The sequence below is a fragment of the Coenobita brevimanus genome, chromosome 27, assembly GCF_032717465.1.
Source record: "Coenobita brevimanus isolate Jiangsu-jjx chromosome 27, ASM3271746v2, whole genome shotgun sequence".
In the NCBI taxonomy this organism is placed as follows: Eukaryota; Metazoa; Arthropoda; class Malacostraca; order Decapoda; family Coenobitidae; genus Coenobita; species Coenobita brevimanus.
In genome coordinates, this window is record NC_136980.1 from 6,063,699 (window position 1) to 6,086,954 (window position 23,256).

General features: G+C 45.6%; 1 non-coding gene across 1 annotated transcript; it reads left to right on the forward strand.

Annotated features, from left to right (window-relative positions):
* Nucleotides 1-19,566: 19,566 nt before the first annotated feature.
* On the forward strand, nucleotides 19,567-19,685 carry LOC145394591 (5S ribosomal RNA). The gene has a single exon (XR_013896449.1). It is a non-coding gene; the product is annotated as a 5S ribosomal RNA (ribosomal RNA).
* The last annotated feature ends 3,571 nt before the right edge of the window (nucleotides 19,686-23,256 follow it).

The window sequence follows — 23,256 nt, forward strand, 5'->3', positions numbered from 1 at the left end:
TGCTTTCACAGCAGGAAAAACTGAATTGAAAGATGAACAATGCTCTGGACGCCCCTGGACATCCGTGACCGAAGGAACAACTGTCCGTGCACGGTCCATCATTGACGAGGATCCAACTGTAACTCTTAGGTTCTTAGCCTTGGAGCTTGATATCAGTTATGGGAGTGCATATGACATCGTGCATGAACAATTACACCTGAGGAAGAAGTGTTGTCGATGGATACCCCATTTGTTGACTGATGAGCAAAAGGCTGAACGGGTGAGGATTTGTCGTGTCTGGCTTGCTGAATTTGAACCAAATGGTCCAAAACGGTTCTCAGATGTTGCTACTGGAGATGAGTGTTGGATTTCATTCTTCACAACCCGTGACAAGCAGTCAAACATGGTGTGGTTGGGCGATGAAGACCCTCGACCTCAGATTTTGAAGGAAGGATTTCGCAGCCGGAAGCGCCTTTTCACCATCTTTTTCAATTCTCAAGGACCAATATGCGTGGATGTGATGCCTGAAAAGTCCACTATCACAGCCCAATACTACACAGACCAGGTCCTTCCACAAGTCTTGGAACACAAGGCCAACACCGCACCAACCCCCCGTCGGTCTCGCCTTTTGCTGCACCACGACAATGCTGCACCCCACAAAGCTCGCCTCACTATGCAGTACCTGGAACAACAAGGTATAACTCTGCTCCCCCACCCACGTACCTACTCCCCTGACCTGGCTCCCTGTGACTTTTGGTTGTTTCCAAAAATTAAATCTGCCATCGCTGGGAAGGAATTTCATCGCATCCAAGACTTGGCACGGACCGTCAATTCAGAACTCCGAAGTACAGTATACCGTCTTCAGAGTACCACGCTTGCTTCATGAAGTGGAGAAAGAGAATGGAACGCTGCATAGAGGTTGGAGGGGAGTACTTTGAAGGAATGTGAGTCATAGTTTGATAGTTCTTTATGCTAATAAAAGTTTATGGACTCGCTGTCATTTCTTTCTAATCACCCCTCGTATAACAAGCAAGCCTAGTTAAGAACTTCACTCTTTTAAATTATTCATGCCCCTCAAAATCATGGTACTTATGGCCTTTGTAGGGTGCATCCAGCTCTTTCGTCCAATGGCATCTCTCCTTCATGACACTCTATATACTTAGGCTGCTTCCCCCAAGGAAAGGGAGGTAGCCGAGACAGGACGACACACTCCCTATTACTCATCCATTCAAACTCATTCATTTGCATCTTAGCCTCAAATGGGAGAAGGAACAGATCCTCACCGCATCATACCGGACAAGGGTCAACTGCGAAGTGCAATCAGTGACATCCGCAGCAGGGCCTGACAGCAGAGCTGGTTTACCCCTGCCACATCATAATAGACCCATCCCCTTACCCGCACCTGACCTGACCAGCTGATCAGACCAAATGCGGGAGAATATCCCTTCAGGGCTGCGTCATCATTTATTCATTCACAATTTCTCTCCATTTATTTCTGTCACGCACAGCCACTCTTCCTTGCTCAACAGACATCCCTCTCGCATCCAGCGCTCTCTTCACATTGTCCATCCATCCTATTCGTGGTCTCCTCAGCCTTACACCTTTCACATCAGATCCAGTTACCTTTTTCACCAATCGCTCATTATCCATTCTCTCCATATGCCCAAACCATCGCAACACCCTCTGCTCAACTCTACCAGCCATCTCCCGAACAACTCCAGTTCTCCTTCGCACTTCATCATTTCGCACTCGATCCATACGCGTCACTCCACACATACTCTTCAGACACCTCATCTCCATTACATTCAAACTTTTCCTCTCTGCTACACCCATATTCCATGTTTCAGCCCCATATAACGCAGTCGGTACCACAACACCCTTATACAGCCTTCTCTTTACATCCATTCTAAGTGAACGACATCTAAACAATTTCTTCATTCCTCCCAGCACCTTACCTACTCCATTCATTCTAAACTTCACGTCTGCATCTATTCTTCCATCCACAGCAACATGTGACCCTAAATATTTAAAACACTCTACCTCCTCAAGCAACTAACCATTCAAAACTATATTCATCCCCCTACCATCTACCAACCTCGTACACTTCATCACTTTACTCTTATTCTGATTTATTTTCAATTTCCTCCTTTCACACACCCTTCCAAACTCCTCTACTAACTGTCTCAATCTCTCCTCTGAATCAGCCACCAGTGCAGTATCATCTGAAACAGCAGCTGCTTCAGATTCCACTCTCCACCATCAACATTCACCAGACTCAGACCTCCACCTAAAACTCTTGCATTCACCTCCCCTACAACACCATCCATATAAATATTAAACAACCAAGGCGCCATCACACATCCCTGTCGCAGCCCCACTCTCACGGGAAACCAGTCACTCACAGCATTACCCACTCTTACACACGCTCTACTATTTACATAACTTTTCACCCCTTTTAGTAACCTACCATCAAGTCCATACAATCTTAAAACAGTCCACAAAGCCTCCCTATCAGTTCTAATGTACGCTTTCTGTAAATCCATGAATGCCCAAAACATCCTTGCCTTTCGCTAAATACTTTTCACACACTTGTCTCACAGCGAACACCTGATCCACACACCCCCTCCCTCTCCTAAAGCCACACTGCTCATCACCAATCACTTCCTCTGTACCCTCTCTAACTCTCATAATTAACACTACCATACCCCTTACCTACAACACTCAACAAACTTATACCCCTAAAGCTAGTACATTCATACTTATCACCCTTGCCTTTATACAATGGGACCACACAAGCACTTGCCCAGTCAATTGGCACCGTACCTTTCACAAAGCACACATTCAACAGTCTTACCAACCAGTCAACAATAGTCACTCCACCACCCTTCAGGCATTCCACAGCACACCTATCCATACCTGCAGCTTTCCCTGTTTTCATCTCCTTTACTGCCTTCTCCACTTCCTCCTTCGTGATCAAAGAATCATTCAACTCTCCCAACACATTTATTCCTTGAACCCTTCCATCCGCCACAATCTCGGCCACCCTTTCCTCCACTACATTTAAGTCTTTCAAAATACTCTGCCTATCTCTTCCTTACTGCATCCATCTCATTTAACATCCTTCCATCATCTGCTTTTACTATCTCTTCCTTCCCAGACTCTCCCTTTCGCACCCTTTTCACCTCCTTCCAGAACATTTTCTTATTCTGTCGAAAATTCTCAGTCAGTCGCCTACCCCACCTTTCATCTGCTGCCACTTTAGCACCACGCACAGCCCTTCTCGCCCTATTCCTCTTTCCCTTATACCTCTCATATGACACCTCATCCTTCCTCTGCAGCCACACTTCATATGCATGCCTCTTCTCAGCCACAGCCATACTTACTTCCTCGCACCACCATTCACTTCCCTTTCTTACACCACCACCCACACGTCTCGCACCACACACCTCTTCTGCATGCCCCACCACAGCACTCTTAAACAACTGCCATTCCTCCTCCACGCTGCCATTTTCCTGATCTTTCACTGCGTTCCATTCATCTTTCAATTTCTCCTGATACTCTATCATTTTCTCTTTTATCCAACTCACTCACTTTCAGAACCTCCCTGCCACACTTAACCCTCCTATATAGCTCTCACCCATCTCTTACCTACTCTTAACTTTCCCTCCACCAGGTAATGGTCAGACATACCTCCACCCTCCCCTCTCAGAGCTCTCACATCCAACAATCTTCCTATTACATTCCTAGACACAACCACATAGTCCATCAATGCTTTATCGACAACCATTCCACCCTCCTGTCTCACCCATGTATACTTATAAATATCATTCTTCTCGAACAGCGTATTTCCAATCACCATCTCTCGCTCAACACACATCCCTATCATTCGTTCCCCATTTTCATTTCTTCCAGGCGCACCATGCATACCAACTACACCTTCAACCGCTACATTTCCCACTCTGGCATTCAGATCTCCCATCATTACTACATTCACATTCGCTCCAAAACTCTGCAGACACTCATCAACATCATTCCAGAAAGACTCCCTCTCTTCTTCATCCCTTTCACTACCAGGCCCATATGCACTCACAAACACCCACAACTCACGTTCAAATTTCACTTTCACCCTCATGACAGTTTTGGTAAACTTCAGGATCTTTGGTTGTGAATGGTTGATCAGTTAAAAACTTTGGGTAAATAAAATCATGGGAGTAGTAAACTGTATGGTACATATGGGATTAAAAGGGTTAAACCACAGACTAGGCTACCCTATACCCTTGACAGTGTTTACTTGATGGCAAATCCTATGACAGTGATTTGAACTAACAGGATGTTAAGCCATTGAGCCTGGGGATGTTTGTCATTAACGTTGCCATCCAGTGTTTTTCAGCTTAAAACACTAAACTGGAGGGACGAGACCTTTCTTAAGCTGAATGAAAGTGCCTGGTCGCAAAGGTAAAATTTAAACATCCCTTGAGTGAGAGGTCAATACGTTTATCCACCCGAAGATTTCTACCACCAGACCATGGAAAGAGCACTGCAAAATACCATATTCAGATAAGTTTCAGGTAGCTACTTAATTTCCACAATAAGAAAGCTGAACTAAGTGTGAATAGCGGCAGTCTTCGTTACAGATAAGGGATGAGTAAATAGGGCGGTACTAATGTTAGTACTGTAGTTGCAACCCTAGGCTCATCTGAAATGTGGAACCATTGGACTGCAGTCTGAAAGTGTCAAACTGCAATCCACCATCCTCCTCCTGGGGGGGTTAGAAATTCTAGGAATATTTGTACAACCAGACAGCTGCCTGGCAGAGATCGAACACTGCCATTAGGTGATCAAAGGTCTCTCTCGATTTGATTTTTTATTTTTATTTTCCTCATTCTTAACTGTAGCTCTGCGGATAATGAAAGACAATCAGGAACTTATGGTTAATAAATCCTTCTGAAGTACCCACCCCAAGGGGAGAGCACGGACAGGGTGGTGAAATGCCCATCCCAAGAGGAGACCACAGGGAGGCGCGTAGAGGGACCCGGCCAGACGGTCCTATGTCCCCCACCACCATGCGCCCCTCTTCCCTTCAACAGAGCCAGCGAGAGGCATGCCGCCATGGCACACTACTCAATGTCCAGACATTGACACTACTCTTCAGCCAGACAAGCACTCGTCAGGATCAGGGTGGGACTTGTGCCTCCACAGTCTCAGGCAGAACCGCGACAATGGCCACCATCCGCGTTGGGGAGTAGTTGGCCACCGTACGCTTCTCACCTACCACCCCCAGCAGGACTGCGCTGATTGCCACCGTCCATCCTTCACCTGCAGCCTCCGCTGGAGCAGAACTGCAGCGATGGCGACCGTCCGCTCTGGGGAGAGAACGGCCACCGTCCTCTCATCTGCAGTCCCAGGGCCAAGGCAGAACCGTAGCGACGGCCACCGTCCATGCCGGGGAAGGATTGGCCACCATCTGTCCTTCATCTGCTACCCCCACAGGGAGCAGTACGGTGGTGACGGCCACCATCCGCACCGGGGAGAGAACAGCCACAGTCCTTCTCTCACCTGCTGTCCCAGGGTCAAGCGGAAACACGGCGATGGCCATCGCCCACCCCGGGGAGGGATTGGCGACCGTCCGTCCCTCGTCTGCTACCCCTGTGACACCCCTCAAGGGGAGCGTCCCTTGCTCGCCTCACCCCTCCAGAGGCTGAGTGGTACATCCCTCTCGCTCCCCCCACAGAGCCAGCCCCCGACAGGGTTGCAGCTGGAGAGGCTCTGGAGAGGCCCCATCGTGAGTCTGGGGATCTGCTTCCTGCAGCCAGCGCCCCTACGTTGCCCCTCACTGCCGGACTCCTGGAGGAGACGCCGCAGGCAGCCCCTGACGGCCCTCAACCTGAGCGAGGCTGCAGCCCCCAGCCACCCATGGGTGTCCCCAGGACTCTAGGATGATACCTCCCCAGCCCCACTGACGATTAATCCTCCTCCAGGAGCTGGTGCAGGGAAGTGCGCCTGTTTGCCCTGCTCAGCCCCAGTCCTGAGGGCTGAACTATCCACCGAGGCCCCACCAGGGAAAGGCCTCCTTCTACCACCCAGCAGCCCACCTTGGATGACCCGGCCCCTGACGGTGGTTCCGTGTCTCCTGTGGGGGAGTACGCCTGACGGGACCTCTCCCATACCTGGACGACACCTGTAGCTACCCAGTCGCCAGTAGCCCAACCCGAGTCCTGTCTCAGAGAGCGTGTTGATCTGCACAATGTATTGTGTTTGGCATTGTGTATCTTTATAGCAATATACGTGAAAGGTTGGTTGACCCACGTTTTTATGCCCTGTTCCTCTAGTTGCATGCTCTAGACCAGGTCTTGAAGGGAACCCCGGATCAGTCGCTTGCGCCCAGAGTGCAAGGAGTTGGGCTCTGAACACGTAGCATAACACTTTCACATTTCGATTTAGCGGTGCGGTGGCTAGACCCACCACCTTTTGTTGTATATGTCCTCAGTTTACGACAACCAATATTTCCATCAGCCATTTTGCGGGATAATTGACGTAGTGTTTAGTTCACTGTGATTGGTCGGTGGTACGCTGCCATATTAGATATTGCTAAATTTAAAAATTTTCTAAAGACGGAAAGTGTTATACTAGGTGTTTTTAGGTCGACTTCTCGTCATAGAAACACTAGCTGTTGAGCCGAGGTTCTCTCTAGAGACCGGAGCTAGAACACACGAGAAGAGCAGGACATAAAAACTCTGGACAACAACCTTACACTTGTATTACCTCGATTTCCACTCACAGTATACAGTATGTGTATCACACAGTACACTATTCAGTCACAAACACACAGGCAGACTACTGTAGAGGGCTCTAACTGGACTGTTATATGTAGCATATAATGTGAGTATAAGTATCACACAGTATACTATTCAGTCACAAGGACACTAGCAGACAGTACACAATATGGACGTATCACTGTATATTATCCAGTCACGAGTACACAATATGAACGTAACACACAGTATACTATTTAGTCACAAGCTAGGCACTAGACAGGCACAGTATACAATATGAACACCAGTATCATATCACACATTAGTCAGTCACAGATACACTAGGCAGACTGGAGGGCTCCGACCATTTACCTTGGCTCCGACTTGGCTGCCTGAGTCTGGTGCCCTACAGGTGTCGGCCAGATGTGGGAGGGGTCACGTCAGGTGTTCCTTCTCGCAAAAGCCACGGGACAACCCTCAGGGGCGACGTCATCTTCTGTGGGCTGCTCCTGGGCATGGTGAGAGGCCCTCCGCCCATGGGGCCTTGCTGTGTGGTCTGGTCCTCGGGGCTCGGGCCAGACACAGTATATGCACGCTTGTCTGCGCCCACCCTGGGGAGGAGGTCGCCGTTGTCTGGGGCTGGGGAGGTCGTGCCCCGGGGTTGCAGGGGCACCTCTGGGAGTCCGGCGTCTGCGGTCTCCCTCCCGTCAGGCCGCCGTCAGGGTTGAATTGCGGCGTCACCGCCAGCGGGAGTCTGTCAGCTGGTCGTCTCACCCAGGCGCTGGCTGTACTGTGCACACTCCTGGGATCACCATGGGGCCTCACCAAACCTCCTCCGGACAGGAAAGTTCCTCCTGGGGGTTGCCTCTGTGGGGAGAAACAGTGGAGCGTCCCGCTTGGTGACAGGAGGGGTGAGCCAAGGAAAGGTCGTCCTCCACAGGGGAAGTCTCAGAGGATGAGAGATGCTTGGTGGGGTGTCTCTCCCTGGTGCGGCTGATGGCCGTTGCTGAGGTCCCGTGGGCAACAGGAGGAGGGCGGGTGATGGCCATCCGTTCCCCAACCAGGGCCCGACTTCCTGGCAGGACTGTGGGCGAGGTATGGCTGAAGGCCATCATCAGTCTACAGGTGCGGCTGAAGGCCGTCACTGGTGTCCTGCACGGGGAGTGGCAAGCAGTCGAGGTGTGGCTGATGGCCGTCACCTGCCTGCAGGTGCGGCTGAAGGTCGTCACTGAGGTCCAACTCCCGGAGGCAGCTGCAAAAGGAGAGGGGGCGTTACCGTACCTCCCCGAGTGCAGCTGAAGGCCGTCACCAGTTTCTGCAGGGGAGGGGGGGGGGTTGTAGTGGTTGAGCGGCTGATGACCGTCTCTGTGTTTGTGCAGCTGAAGGCCGTCACTTGCTTTGTGCGGCTAAAGGCCGTCACGGCTTTTGTGCGGTGGATGGCCGTCATTTGGGTACTGCCTGGGACTGGGTATTCAACCCCACCCCGAACCTGGCGAGGGCTGGTCCGGCTGAAGGGTAATGCCCTAGCACTGAGTAGTTCCCACTGGGTCCGTTGCGGGGAATCAGGGCACAAGGTAGTAGGGTACATAGGCTCACTCTGCCTGGATAGTGCACATGCCCTCAAAGCCCCTCCGTGGTCTCCTCCTGCAGTGGGGGTCGCAATGTCCCAGTGGTATCTCGTCGCGGTGGGTATTTCAGAAAGCACTACAGAAAAATCGCTTGTAAAATACTGTCTACAATATTGCTAAAAAGGCGTTAAAACAATCAGCTAAGATGTAGAAAATTGCTGGTAAAAATTGCTACAACGAAAGAACGTCAAAGCTCGAACATTTCTACAAAGTATTGAATTCTGGAATATAGTTAGGAAGCGCACTAACACTAATATCGCTGGAGAAAATGTTTTAGAATATTGCTAAAAACTCAAGTTCAAAGCAAAGCATTTCAGTCACAGCCCTGATATGTTGCTGGAATCATCATTCTTCATCCTGCCTCTTCTTCCCACATGCAATATGAATAAGGTGGGTAGAGAAAGCCAGGTAAAAGAAAGCATAATGAAGAACTAGCACCAACTCATGATATGGCTATATGTTATGCTGGATGTTTTTAGATCGACTTCTCGTTCTAAAGACACCAGGGACTGAGCGGGGTCCTCTTTCTAGACCGGAAATAGAACACTTACAAAGGAACAGGGCATAAAAAACTAGGCAGGACACCTTAACATCTATTGTCTTAGTTCAATTCCCTTACAATATACATACAAAGATACACTGAATATGGATGGGGTAAAGTGACAGGTTAATTAACAGTAGCATAACATAATCACATGGGCACTGTGTTTACACCTGAGTTAATACACGAGAGAATATCACATAGCCGTAGTGACACTGTTCATACACTCGGTGTCTTTGGACTGTACGTGGTAGGTTGGTCTCTTGGCCACACACTAGTATATCACTCTGGTTCTGGGGCGCTTAGACATACACACAGCACTCTGGATAAACTGGAGTAGAGACCTTTATGGGTAGTGCTTCTGTCTCACTGTTTCTATATCACCTACAGTCACTGTCATTGTTAAGTCTTAAGCACGACACTGGGGTCTGGAGGCGTCGTCACTGGGCTGCTGAGGTCTGGGCTTAACTGAGGTGGCGCCCGGGAGTGGGAGGGAGCCCTCCTGGGGGGCCCTCCTGTGGAAGGCACGGGACAGCTCTCGGGGGCGTCACGGCCTAGGCGCGTGTCTGGTCTGGGGTGCAGGGAGGCCCTTCTCTGCTTGGGCCTCGACCTGATGAGGGGCCCTCAGGACTGGGGCCAAATTGCATCAGGAGTCGGGTCTGCCACTTCTTGCTCTTGGCGGAGGGCTGACGGTGAGGCCAGAGCGGTCCCGCCCTGAGGTCTGGGGACTAGCCCTGGAAGGAAGGGGACTGCGGTCGCCGCTGGGTGGGGGCGCTGTCAGGGATTGACTACGGCACCTTGCCCGCGGGGCATCTGTCAGGATCCGGCGTCATCCAGGGGCAGACTGAAGGGCGTGAACCCCGTCCTCAGTGACAGGACCTCGCCACCACTCCTGGAGAGGCAGCACCTCTGGGGAACCACACCTGGAGGGAGAGACAGAAGGGCTTCCCGTGCACCCGAGGGATGGAGAGTGGGCCGCACAAGGGACCTTCTCCTCCAGGAGAACCTTCAGGACTGTGGACAAAGGGCGTACAGTGGCCGTCCCTTCCCCGACGTGTACAGTGGCCGTCGTCATGGTTCCACAGCCCCTAGGGGTAGCAGCAGAAGGACGTACAGTGACTGTTCCTTCCCCAACGCGTACAGTGGCCGTTGTTGCAGGGCTGCTCCCGAAGGAGGAGGAGGCAGATGAGGGACGTACAGTGGCCGTTCCCTCCCTGGTATGTACAGTGGCCGTGACTGCGGGTCTGCCTGCTCAACAAGAAGTAGCTGAGGGATGTACAGTGGCCCTTCCCTCCCCGGTACGCACAGTGGCCAATACTGTGGGGCTACTCCCGTAAGAGGCAAAGGAGGTGGATGAGGGACGTACAGTGGCCGTTCCCTCCCTGATGCTTACGGTGGCCGTCATCGCGGCTCCATTCCTCCTGTCTTTGCCTGTCGGTGTGCGTACAGTGGCCGTCACACCGAGGCGGGCTCCAGATGTGGCTGCAGCAGAAGGACGTACAGTGGCCATTCCTTCCACAGTGCGTACAGTGGCCGTCGTCGTGGAGGTGCAGGGGGAAGACAGCTGAGGGATGTACAGTGGCTGTTCCCTCCCCGGTACGTTCAGTGGCCGTTACCGCGGCACTGCCTGGGACTGTATCTGAAGCAGTCCCACCCCGATCTTGACGAGGGCTGGTCTGGCCGAGAAGTAGTGTCGCATTCCTGCGACGTCGTGGTTGGGCAGGTTGAGGGGAAGAGGGACACAAGGTCGGGGCGCATCGGCGCCCGTCTTGCTCTGGGCCAATGTCTCACTCACCTGGCCCGCCGTTGTGTCCTCCTGGGGTGGGGGTAGGGCTGCGGCTCCATAGTGGGGTGGGGGATCCGGCGGCGGGAGCGCGCATATTACTTTATGACACTGTCTGTGGGAGTAGAGGAAAAATATAAGGCGGAAGAAACACGGAAATATTAAGGGGAGAGATAGCATAGAGGTTCAGAAGACACCAAGAAGAGAGAGACTGGAGACGAAACGGACCCTTTTAGCCACCAATGACGACATGCAGGGATACTGGGCAAGTGTTCTTTCTGCCTTCCCTAGGGGAAAACCAGGTAAGGTAAAGACTATGACGTTGGAAATCCTAACATGCCTGATGAACTGGGTCAAACACGCATTCATTCACCTTTCAGACCCTCGAAACCCTGGCTCCACTCGATAGCTTATGGGCCTTGGGTACAGTGCTTCACATTTCACGCTATGCTTTTCCTTCCCTCGTGAATTTAGCCCAATTTTAATCAGAAGAATAACTTTGTAAAGAAAATAATTTGGTTATATTTATGAATATAATGAGTAAATATAAGAAGTGCTCAAAGATGGGATGCTATTCAAAGATTTAAACGGCAAAATGCGGGTTGTAAGAAATGTTCCACTCTGATATATAACGTCATTTTTTGTTCAAGAATAATTTAGTATTTAATAATTTAGTGTAGTTCATAGTATAAGGGATAAATAAGTAGTGTGAGGGAGCGTGAGTTGAGCCTGTGAGTTTGGCCGGGTGTCTGACAGATGGCGGCGGCTGTCAGTTTGTTTTGAACCTTTGCAAATGGCAGTGTTGTTTTGAATGTTGCAGCCACCCCAGCCTCCAGCACGCCCCCCGGACACAGTGGAGTAGCCCAGGAGAAGCCATGCCCGACCCTCCTATCATGTGAGTGCTCAAAATTAACCCTAGGCATGTTAAATATTGAATAAATGACGCTGTGTTTACAGTGGAGCCTTCTTCGTGGCCGTACTACACTGTTATTTACCTAATTTTACCTCTGTAGCCAGTCTTTTTTTGTATTTTGGTGTAATTTAAAGCATTATATATTTTGAGCCAATGTGAGTATAGTTATACGGGTTTGATATGTTTAATAATCACTTAATAGTGCATTGTTCTTACCATCCATACTGCTGTGTTATTTATTTCACTGCCCTCATCACCAATTTTACGTTTTTATTAATATATTAAACTTCCTTTACATTAAGCCTATATAGGTACAGTTTTAGGGATTTGAAAATTTTGATAATCATTATTTATACACTGAGCCAACATTCATCAGTTATTACCTTGTTATTAAGATATTTTATTTCCCATGGTTCTTTTATTTATTAGAACTTGTAGTAATTGTGGCCATTGTACTCTATGAGTCTGTGTGGTTACAGTTTTACTGGTCAGATGCATTTAGTAATTTTGTAATATACAATGAAGCTTTGAATTTACTCTTAATAGACTACTGTATCTTGTTATTTTGTGTATAGCACTATTATACTCCGTCCTTCTTTATGTTTTGGTATAAATGTGACTGTAATTTTGTATGAGTCTATGTGAGTACAATTTTACAGGCCCAGTCTGTTGTGTATTCTTTTAAAATATGGTGCATTGTGGTTTTCATTCTAGTGATAGGTTGTGGCAACCATCATATAGTCACTTGATGTAATGTTGCCTACTTCTTTCACTTTTATCATTCATTTTCTGTGTCTGCCCTCCTCTCCTCCAATTTCTCCCATCTTTCCTGTTACTTTTTATTACTCTTCTTTCCTTCTGCGGTGGCTTTACATTGAGCAACAAACCTGATGGTTTCCTGGAAGCTAGGAAACCATTTACAGTGCTGGATGGTAACCATACAACCAACCATACGTGTTCCTTATGTGTCAGTACCAGCATGTGGATTGGCAGAGGGCTAGTGCCTCTTCTGTAAAACAACTACCGGTAGGCTAACTCAAAGACAAACGGCCACCCTTTATGAGATTATGGTGTCTGGCTATAGATACAGTGTGTAGATAGTTTTCATTCTACTATTATTGCATTCTTGTTTCACATATTTCACCTCTGGTCTGTCTTTTTCATATTTTCTTGATGGTGTGGCTACATTTTTGCATTTGAATGGTTACAGATTTACAGGTATAATATATTCAGAAAATTCATAATACACAATAGTTTTCATTCAGCCATTATTACTTTATTACCGGTGTTTCATGTAATTTTTTTTTTTTTTTAATTTTAACATTTTCATATAACTGTGGTGATAGTTTTGTGTGAGTCTCTAAGGTTACAGTTTTACCATACCCTACTGGTTTAATATATTCAGTAATCTTTCATTATATGGTGGATTGTTCTTCCTGCCCCCTATTAGTTAATCCCCTCCTAGTCAGTCTCTGTTTAATTGTTTATTTTTATTATATTTTTATGAGCGGTTATAATTAGTATATACAGTACTGTATTATGAGGTAATACCCACATGCTTTTAGGGAACAGAGATGTTTAATACCCGGTACTGTATTGTAATCACTGTTTATACAATGGATTCATAATCCAGCTTTTATTGCCCTGTTATTTACCTTATTTTATCTCCCTTGGTGTTTGTTTTATATAGCGGTATATACCATAGTTTACTTACAGTGGTGGTTTTGTGTGAGTGTAGGCCTATGTGGATATGATTATGATGGTGTATTTGTTACTATTTTTTTTTTTTGCAGAAGATGGACAGAGGAAGGAAAAACAAATTCGGTACCCGGTATTATTAGTTTTTTCTTTTTCACTTTTTTTGATAGTGGAGTCATAATTCTCTCCATACGGCCTTATTTAGCGTATTTTATGTCTGAGCTCTCATTTTATATATTGCGGTTAACTTTGATTATTGCCTATGGTACTCATTATATTTTTTGAGCTGATACTGATATGGCTTTGGTTTTACAGGCCTGCAATATTCAGTAATCATTATTTTTACTGAAGTATTACAGGTATTTTGGTCATTACCACTCTTCTGTGTATGGTATTTTGGTACTATATCCTTTTACATGGACTGTATTGGAATAATAATTACATACCTAGCCATTTACCATACAGTGCTGGTACTGTACATCATATGGTTTTGATTTTTACAAGTCCACTTATTCATTATTTTATTTTCAGTGAAGTATGGTATTTATTATTTTGGTTCTTACCACTCTCGTTTGTTTGTTTTTTTAGTTAGTTGTTTTCCGGGGAGGGGCACTAACCCTCCGCCAACCCTTTTAGTCGCCTTTTACGACAAGCAGGGATAGGCTACTGGGGGAGTATTCTTGAAAATCCCTCTACCCCCAGGGGGTATATGAGAGAGGGGGGTGTGAGTTGAGAGCAAGGCAGTGAAATGGCGGGGGACAGGGCGACTTGGAGGCGATTTGTTTGTGGCCACCCCAAACGGGATTGAGGCGTCTGGCAATAGATAGATAGATAGACCACTCTCGTATTTGTTATTTTAGTACCAATTCTTCTTACCTGTACTGTAAAATCTCAGTTATCCATTGTTGCAATATCCAGGCTAATGCAGTATCCAGCACTGCTGGCTCGGCTCTATTAAAGCAATATTCGTCGAAATTATGCAACTGAAATGGGATGTAACCGGCGGTTCTTTGGAATATCTGGCATTGAGGTGTATCAGCCAGCTTGTAAATGGTAGCCACTGGCACTGTATTACTGTACTGTATCATTATTTTATTGTATTTTATGCGTCATTCTCATCATTTACTCACGGGAAATTTTTTAGGATAGAGGCTCGAGATGGATGGTAACACATTATCCGGCTTGATGCTGAATATTGAGCTGATGGGAGGGTGCTATGCAATATCCGATGTAGGGTGTGGCTGAATTATGCCGGGTAATTGAGAGTTTTCGGTATATAGTTTTGTTTTAGTAACCTTCTTATCCATTAAGCATATATGGTTATGATTTTACAGGTCTAAAATACAGTACAGTAAGACCTCACCATTATGGAGTAATTGGGGCCAAAGCCATTCTGAAAAAAGCGAAATTCCGATAAAAGCGACATCTGGACTTCCCCCCCAACCCAGACTTTTTCCGATATATCGGACATCAGTCCGGATCGCACCAACGGTTTTTAAACTGTTTTCACTACCACTGCAGTACTGTACTGTATTATACCTTCACTACAATAATCCAGTGGTATATTATATATTATACTGTAATACTGTACACTGATAGACATGTCTTTTATTTACCTTATTGTGGTGAACATAGCTGAAGTGGTCAGGTAGTCTGGACTGCTTCTGGCTTTATCGGACTTTTTCCAATATCTAGGAGTTTAGTCCGGTAGCTCCTCGATTCCGAAAAAAGCGAATTCCGGTCTACTGAAGTCTGTTATATCGAGTTCTTACTGTAATCGCTACTGATATATTTACAGTGGAATCATCATGCCATCACCAGCTAGTTATTTAGCTAGTTTTGCAGTAGCTACTGTACTTCTTAGTCCTGCATTTTTCAGAATTCCATGAACTGTAATTGTGATAGAGAGAGAGTGAGAGTGAGTGTGTGTGTGTGTTTCCAGTATGAGCATGATCTTGTTGTTGTTGTTGTTGGTGGTGGTGGTGAGGCCCCAGACTCATGCATAAGAACCATGTGGATTGCGGGCTCAAGTCATTGTCCTTCTGCAGTCCAACATCCTTCAATCAGGAGATAGGGAGGGTAATTGAGGGACTTTTGTGTAACTGGGCAGCACTGCAAGAACTTATTATTAAAACAGCATTATCAAAGGGAAATGGTTAATGTGTACAGGTTTTAGTGAAAATAGTTATGGGGAATTAGGGTTGGAATGATGTGTATTGTGGAACTGACTATTGACTTCCACTATACAAGAAATGTCAGTACCATACCAATAATACTAAAGGTGGCATCATTCTGGGCCAAAAACGGCTAACATGTTAGCAATTTTTGTGAATCGTTTTGAATTACAGTACACTAGACCTGTACAGGTAGCCTAAGTTGCCCATGCTTCAATGGTATTTTTTATTCTATCTATCTATCTATAGCCCGACGCCTTAATCCCGCAAAAGGTGGCTGCAGACAAATTGCCTCCAAGTCGCTCTGTCACCCACCATTTGACTACCCTCCTCACAGCTCACCCCCCCCCTCCCTCATATACCTCTCAACTCCATCCCTCCACCTCATCCTCGGTCTACCCCTCCCATTCCCTCCCTCCACCTCACCTACATTCACCCTCTTAGTCAGTCTTTCATTCTCCATTCTCTCCACATGTCCAAACCACCTCAGTGTATTTCTCCTAATCTTCTCAACCACATCCACATCCACCCCACAGCGTTCCTTCACTTCTTCATTCGTCAACCTGTCCCTCCATGTCACTCCACATGCTCCTCTCAAGTAACTCATTTCCACTGCTCTCACTCTTGACTTGTTCCCCTCTTGCAAGGTCCATGCCTCGCTTCCATCCGTCAGGGTAGGGATCACAATACTTTCATGCAGTGACTTCTTAACTTCCATACTCACCTCCCTATTTCTCATCACTGCTTTCAGTGAACCAACAACCTTCCTTCCCTGCTGTACCCTTTCATGCACTTCATCCCCCAGAGTTCCATCCTTACTCATCACACTACCCAAGTACTTGAATGCACTCACATACTCCATATCCTCACCATCTAACCTCACTGTACATTCTGTGACTTCATTCCTCTCAGACATCATAACTTTACTTTTGTTTACATTAACTTTCAGCTTCCTCCTCCTTCACACTGCCCCAAATTCATTCACCAAACCTTGCCACTCCCATTCATCTTCACTCAACAATACTGTATCATCAGCAAACAGCAATACTGGAATCTTCCAAATCTCACCCTGATTCATTAGAGCCACTCCCACATCCACTGCCCTACCTTGCACCTCCTTTACAACCCCATCCATGTATATACTAAACAACCATGGAGACATCACACAACCTTGTTTCAGTCCCACATTGAGATAAAAGAACTCACTCAGCTCACCATCCACTCGCACCGTAGCCCTAGCTCCTTCGTACATACTCTTCACAGCACTCAACAATTTCCCCTCCACTCCATATATTCTTAATACCTTCCACATACCTTGCCTATCTATTCTGTCATAAGCTTTCTCCAAGTCCATGAAGGCAGCATACACTTTCTTTCCCTTCTCTAGATACTTCTCCACTAAACATCTTAGAACAATTATCTGATCTACATACCCTTTTCCCTTCCTAAATCCCCCTTGTTCTTCTCCAACTAGCTCCTCTGTCATATGCCTAACCCTATCAATGAGTATTCTACCATATATTTTACCGGTCACACTAAGAAGGCAAATACCCCTATTGTTACCACATACTTCTCTCTCCCCTTTTCCTCTGTATAAAGGAACAATTATACCTGATTTCCAGTCCTCTGGAACCCTTCCCTCTTCCCAAGCCAATCTACACAACTTCCATATTCACTCCACAACAATCTCACCCCCATACCTCAGCATTTCACCACACACTCCATCAATTCCTGGGGCCTTTCCCAACTTGATCTTCTTCATTGCTTCCACTACTTCCGCCCTACTGATCTCTTCCTCCCTCCTCTCATCTCTTCTCCCAGCCATTCCCCAACCACTTATACTCTCACTGTTCTCACTCTCTACATTCAACAAATCCTCAAAGTGCTCCTTCCATCTCCTCAATTTCTCTCTCTTCTCTACCAACAATCTATTATTCCTATCTTTCATGCCCCTACTGTTTCCCCTCTCACACTGCTTTACTTTCTTTACCTCCTAAAATTTCTTACTTTCCCTCCATTTCACACTCAGATTCCTCCCAAACTCTTCATCCACTTTCTTCTTACTCTCCTTCATCAGTCTCTTCACCTCCCATCTCCTGCTCACATATACCTCTCTCTTCTCTCTCTCATCTTCTCCCCTACCTCTACTCGCTAACCATTCACTATATGCCTTCTTTTGTTCCACTGCTCGTTTCACCTCATCATTCCACCATGCTGTCCCTTCCACACCCTTGCAACTCCTCCTCAGTCCACAAACCACCTCACACACCGCGCCTATCTCTTCCGTGAATGTCTTACATACGTCTTCCACCCCTTCCATCTGCCCTAGCTCATACCTTCTCAATCTTTCTTCCACCATGCTCTTATACTCTGCCATTTTCTCAGTATCTTGCAAATTCTCCACTCTTCTCACAGGAGCTGTTTCCTCCTGTCTTCCCCTTCACAGTTATAAGTTTGATATCAAGCTCATTTGTGTATTTATTGAAGCAACAAACCTCCTAGCAAATTAAATCCAGCTGACTGTTGGTTATTCGATTAATGAAAACGGCTGACATGTTTGCTGTTTTCTGCTCACTGTGATGCCATTTTAATGTGATACCCGTGATTTTGTGTTTAGTGTTTTTATAATGTATGAAAGTTTGACCATTTGGAGGAAGGGAAAGGTAAAATATTGACTTGGAGAGTGAGCAGAAAAGAGAGAGGAAGGCTGATTGTGAGTTAGAGGGAGAAAAGACTGAGGATGAGACGGAAGAAGAGGGGGAGAAGGAGGATGAGGTGGAGGGACTGTGTGGAGAGTTACATTTTATGAGTGAGGGTGGTTTGGGATGGAGGAAGGTTTACCTGATAGTGGAGGACAGTGACATGGAGGCAGTTTGTTTGTGGCCACCCATCCTGTGATTTAGGTGTTTGGATATAGATTGAGTTTGTGTCTTTAACGTGATACTCTTGTGATTATTATTATATTCCCCCCCCCCCTTTTTTTTTCCCAAATAATGACACCAGTTCTGTTTGTTTTTATTTTCTCATGATACAGTACTTATACTTCATTTCATCGAGCCTGGCACCATCAGTAATGTTCTTAACACCTGTAGCATTGATAAAGGTCCTCAGAACTGGATATACATTTTTGTTTTGCCTTTATATATTGGTTTTCGAGGTAAAACATAGAGGTTTACCTAGTGCTGAGGATTTACTTCAACATTACAGGCATTGAGGACATCATTGATGATGCGAAACTTGGTGAAATGGGATATAGTTCTTACTTAATTGTATCTTTACAGGATTAAGTCAGGCTCATACCTTCCCATGTTTTGAACCATTTTTATCATGCATGTCTTTGAAATTTTGAATAGTGTCAACACACACTATTTCATGTAGTAGTGCATTCCACTAATCAGTTGCTGTATTTGGGAAACTGAGTTTCCTTACGTCTTTAGTACTTCTCTTTTGTATAGTTTATTGCAGTGTCCTCTTAATGTTCCTTCCCCATAGGTTATATTCTCATTCGTGCCTATTTTCTCTTTTCCTGTGATGCATTTATTTAACCTAATCTTGTCTCCTCTTATCCTTCTTTCTTGTAATGGTGGTAGGTTTAATTTTTTCAGTCTTTCATCGTAGCTTAGATCCCTTAAGCATGGAGCCCATCTTGTAGCAGCCCTTTATACTTTTTCAGTCTTATCTGTGTGTTTTTTAAGATGTGGATTCCAGACTGCAGATGCATACTCCAGAGTTGATCTAATGAATTATGTGATTGTTGTTCTCAACATGTCTTCATTTATGTATGTGAAAGCTACTCTCATTAGCAAGCAGAGTGTACCGGTACATGTTCTGTACTGTCTCATTGTAGTGGTCAACTGGTGATAGTCTGTCATTGATAATCACTCCTAAGTCTTTCTCTTTTTCTGATGCGTGTAGGGTTGAATTTCCTAACTTATAATCCCAGCCTGGTCTTTTTTTTTTTTTTTACCAAACTTTATTACATGACATTTGTCCACATTGAATTCCATTTGCCATCTTCTGCCCCATTCATGTGGCTTAGCTTATTTAATTCCTCTTGTAGCTCTCTGCAAGAGTCTGTGTTTGTAATTTTACTTTGTTGCCAACGGCCATGCCACGTTGAGTACACCGCTTCCCGTCCGATCAGCGAAGATAAGCAACGTTGGGTCTGGTTAGTACTTGGATGGGTGACCGCCTGGGAACACCAGATGCTGTTGGCATCCCTACGTGTCAAGTGGGGTTGGTGGAGGATTAGTGCCCCTCCCTGTAAAACAATTAACCCTAAGCCCTTGGCCACCCCGTCAGGGATACATGGCGTCTGGCAATGAATGAATGAATGAATGCTATTTTTGCATCATCAGCAAACATCTTTACATAGCTTCCATTTCCAGTGTTGCTGTCTGTGTTATTTATATATACTAAAAACATGAATGGTGCCACCACTAAGTCCCGTGGATCTCCACCTGTCGCTTCTCTCCATGATGAGTAATTTCCCCCATAGTACTGTTCTCATTTCCCTTTTTTCTGAGAAAATCTTGCATCCAGCAGTACAGATTACCTTGGATTCCTCCTTGATGGTACAGTTTCCATAAGTCTTTGGTGTTGTACACTGTCAGATGCCTTCTTGAAATCCAAATACAGTAGATGCTGTCTACACAGCCTTCTCTTTTCTGCAGTGTTTTTGCAACTCTACCACAGTTCCATAGCTTAATAGATTAGTAACACATGACTTCCTTTGTAAAACAGAACTGTCTTTCTGTTATTATATTGAGTTTTTCCTGGTGATTTACCCATATTTTCCTTCAGCTTTTCTAATATCTTACGATGCTGGTCAGTGATGCCCTACTGGTTGGTAGTTAAGTGGATTTTGTCTGTTTCTTTTCTTGAAGAGGGGAACAATGTTTACTTTCTTCCATACACCGGTATCAGGTAGTTTACCTTGGCTTAAGGATTCCCTGAATATTAAATGTATTGGTTTGCGTAACTCTTCTGTGCATTCATGTAATAACCCAACTTGAAATCTCATCAGGACCTTTAGCTTTTCCTTTGTCTAATTTACTCATCCCTTCCTGGACGCCTTGTTCCAATATAGTCTGTGTATATTTGTTAATATGTGTGGGCATGCTTGCTTATTTTCATCTATCTCAGATCTAATTTCTTCCATAAAAACTGACTGGAATTTTTTGTTTTGTACTTTGCAAATATCTTCTTCATTGATATAAATTTTCCCCTCATCCATGATGAACTGTATTTTATCTTTGACTTTAGTTTTGTTTTGTATGTAGCTGTAAAACAGCTTCAGTTGATCATTACTTTTATTTATAATGTCTTTCTCAAATTGCCTTTGAGCTGGGAGAAGGAGGGAGATGAGAAGACAGGAAGAAATCAGTAGGATAGAAGTTGTGGAAGCAATGAAGAAAGTTAAATCGGGGAAAGCCCCAGGAATTGATGGAGTGTGTGGTGAAATGCTGAAGCATGAGGGAGAGATAGTAGTAGAATGGAAGTGGAAGATGGGTAGATTGGCCTGGGGGGAAGGTAGAGTCCCAGAGGATTGGAGGTCAGGTACAATTATTCCCTTGTACAAAGGAAAAGGGGAAAAAGAAGTGTGTGGTAATCATAGGGGCATCTGTCTTCTTAGTATAATAGGAAAAGTGTACAGTATGGCAGGATACTTATTGATAGAGTTAGAGTTTGAACAGAGAAATTAGTAGGAGAAGAACAGGGAGGCTTTAGGAAGGGAAGAGGTTGTGTAGATCAGATATTCATTCTTAGATCTTTAGTGGAAAAGTTTCTAGAGAAGGGAAAGAAGTTGTATGCGGCTTTCATGGATTTGGAGAAAGCATATGACAGGATGGATAGACAAGGATTGTGGAAAGTGTTAAGAATATATGGAGTAGATGGAAAGTTGTTGAATGCTGTGAAGAGTATGTACGATGGTGCAAAGGCTGCAGTGCGTGTGGATGGTGAACTAAGTGAATTTTTCTCTTTGAAGGTTGGGTTGAAACAGGGATGTGTCATGTCTCCATGGTTGTTCAATCTGTACATGGATAGGGTAATAAAAGAGGTACAAGGTAGGGTATTGGATGTTGGAGTGGCCCTGGTGAGAGAGGAGAGTGTTTGGAAACTCCCTGTACTGTTGTTTGCAGATGATACTGTGTTGTTGAGTGAAGACGAAGGGGAGCTGCAAGGCTTGGTGGATGAGTTTGGGAGAGTGTGTAAGAAACGGAATCTAAAGGTGAATGTAGGGAAGAGTAAAGTGATGGTCTTTGAGAGAGGTGAAGTCAGTGAATGGACAGCGAGGTTGGATGGTGAGGAATTGGAAAATGTGAGTACGTTTAAGTACTTGGGTAGTGTGATGAGTAAGGATGGAGGTTTGGAGGGTGAAGTGCTTGAAAGGGTACAGCAGGGAAGAAAGGTTGCTGGTTCTTTGAAAGCAGTGATAAGAAACAGGGAAGTGAGCATGGAAGTGAAAAAGTTACTACATGACAGTATTGTGATACCAACTCTAACGTATGGAAGTGAAGCTTGGACGTTGTTGGAAGGACACAAGTCAAGAGTGAGAGCAGTGGAAATGAGTTATTTAAGAGGAGCCTGTGGAGTCACATGGAGAGACAGGCTGACGAATGAGGATATAAAGGAGCGTTGTGGTGTGCATGTGGATGTGATAGGAAGCGTTATGAGGAACACACTGAGGTGGTTTGGCCATGTGGAGAGGATGAAGGGTGAAAGACTGACGAAGAGAGTGTATGTGAGTGAGGTGGAGGGGGGAAGAGGGAAGGGGAGGCCGAGGATGAGATGGAGGGATGGGGTGGAGAGGTATATGAGAGAGAGGGGTGAGTTGGGAGCAGGGCAGTGAAATGGCGGGGGACAGGGCGACTTGGAGGCGATTTGTTTGTGGCCACCCCAAACGGGATTGAAGCGTCTGGCAATAGATAGATAGATAGATAGAATCATTTCTTGCTTGCTTATAGTTGTTATGTGCTCTCTCACTATTATGTCATCAGTATCTGATCCACAACAAATCTCTTTTCTCTTCTGCATTTTTACATTCAGTATTAAACCATTTCTTTACCCATATTTCCAAGTCTTTGTTCTGTAGGATTAGACTCCCGTTTCATAAAATTCACAGAATTTTTCATTTATAACATTTACCATTATATCTTGTCCTCTTAGCTCCATTTCCCAATCTGTTTCCATCAAGTACTTCTGTAGGTCATGATAGTTACCTTTTTTTGTAGCTTAGCCTCTGTTTGTAATTTTCAGATCACAACCATAGCTATATCATATGCTATCCAGAAATTGCAATCTGTCACAGCATGGTCACCTTTGCTGAAAGGATGGTGATAAATTATGTTGTCAGTTTCATTTTCTTGCATAGTAAATATGAGATCTAATTATGAGAGATCTAGTAATGAGGTGTGTGTGTGTGTGTGTGTGTGTGTGTGTGTGTGTGTGTTAACCCCTGCAGTCCAATAATGTTTAGTTTTTGTTTATTAAAGCAACATTACTGCATGCATTGATCATGGGAGCTCTTCATCCTCTCAACCTCTAGCAGCCTCTGTATTCATTCCCTTATCCCTAAGGTCCCACTCTTATGACCTTATCTTCTCTCTCTCTTTCTCTCCCAACCCTGCCCTCAACATTAACCCCTCATCCTCCGTGCCCAGTTGTCCATCCATCCATCCATTGCCAGACGCCATGTATCCCAAACGGGGTGGTCAAGGGCTTAGAGTTAATTGTTTTACAGGGAGGGGCACTAATCCTCCACCAACCCCACTTGACACGTAGGGA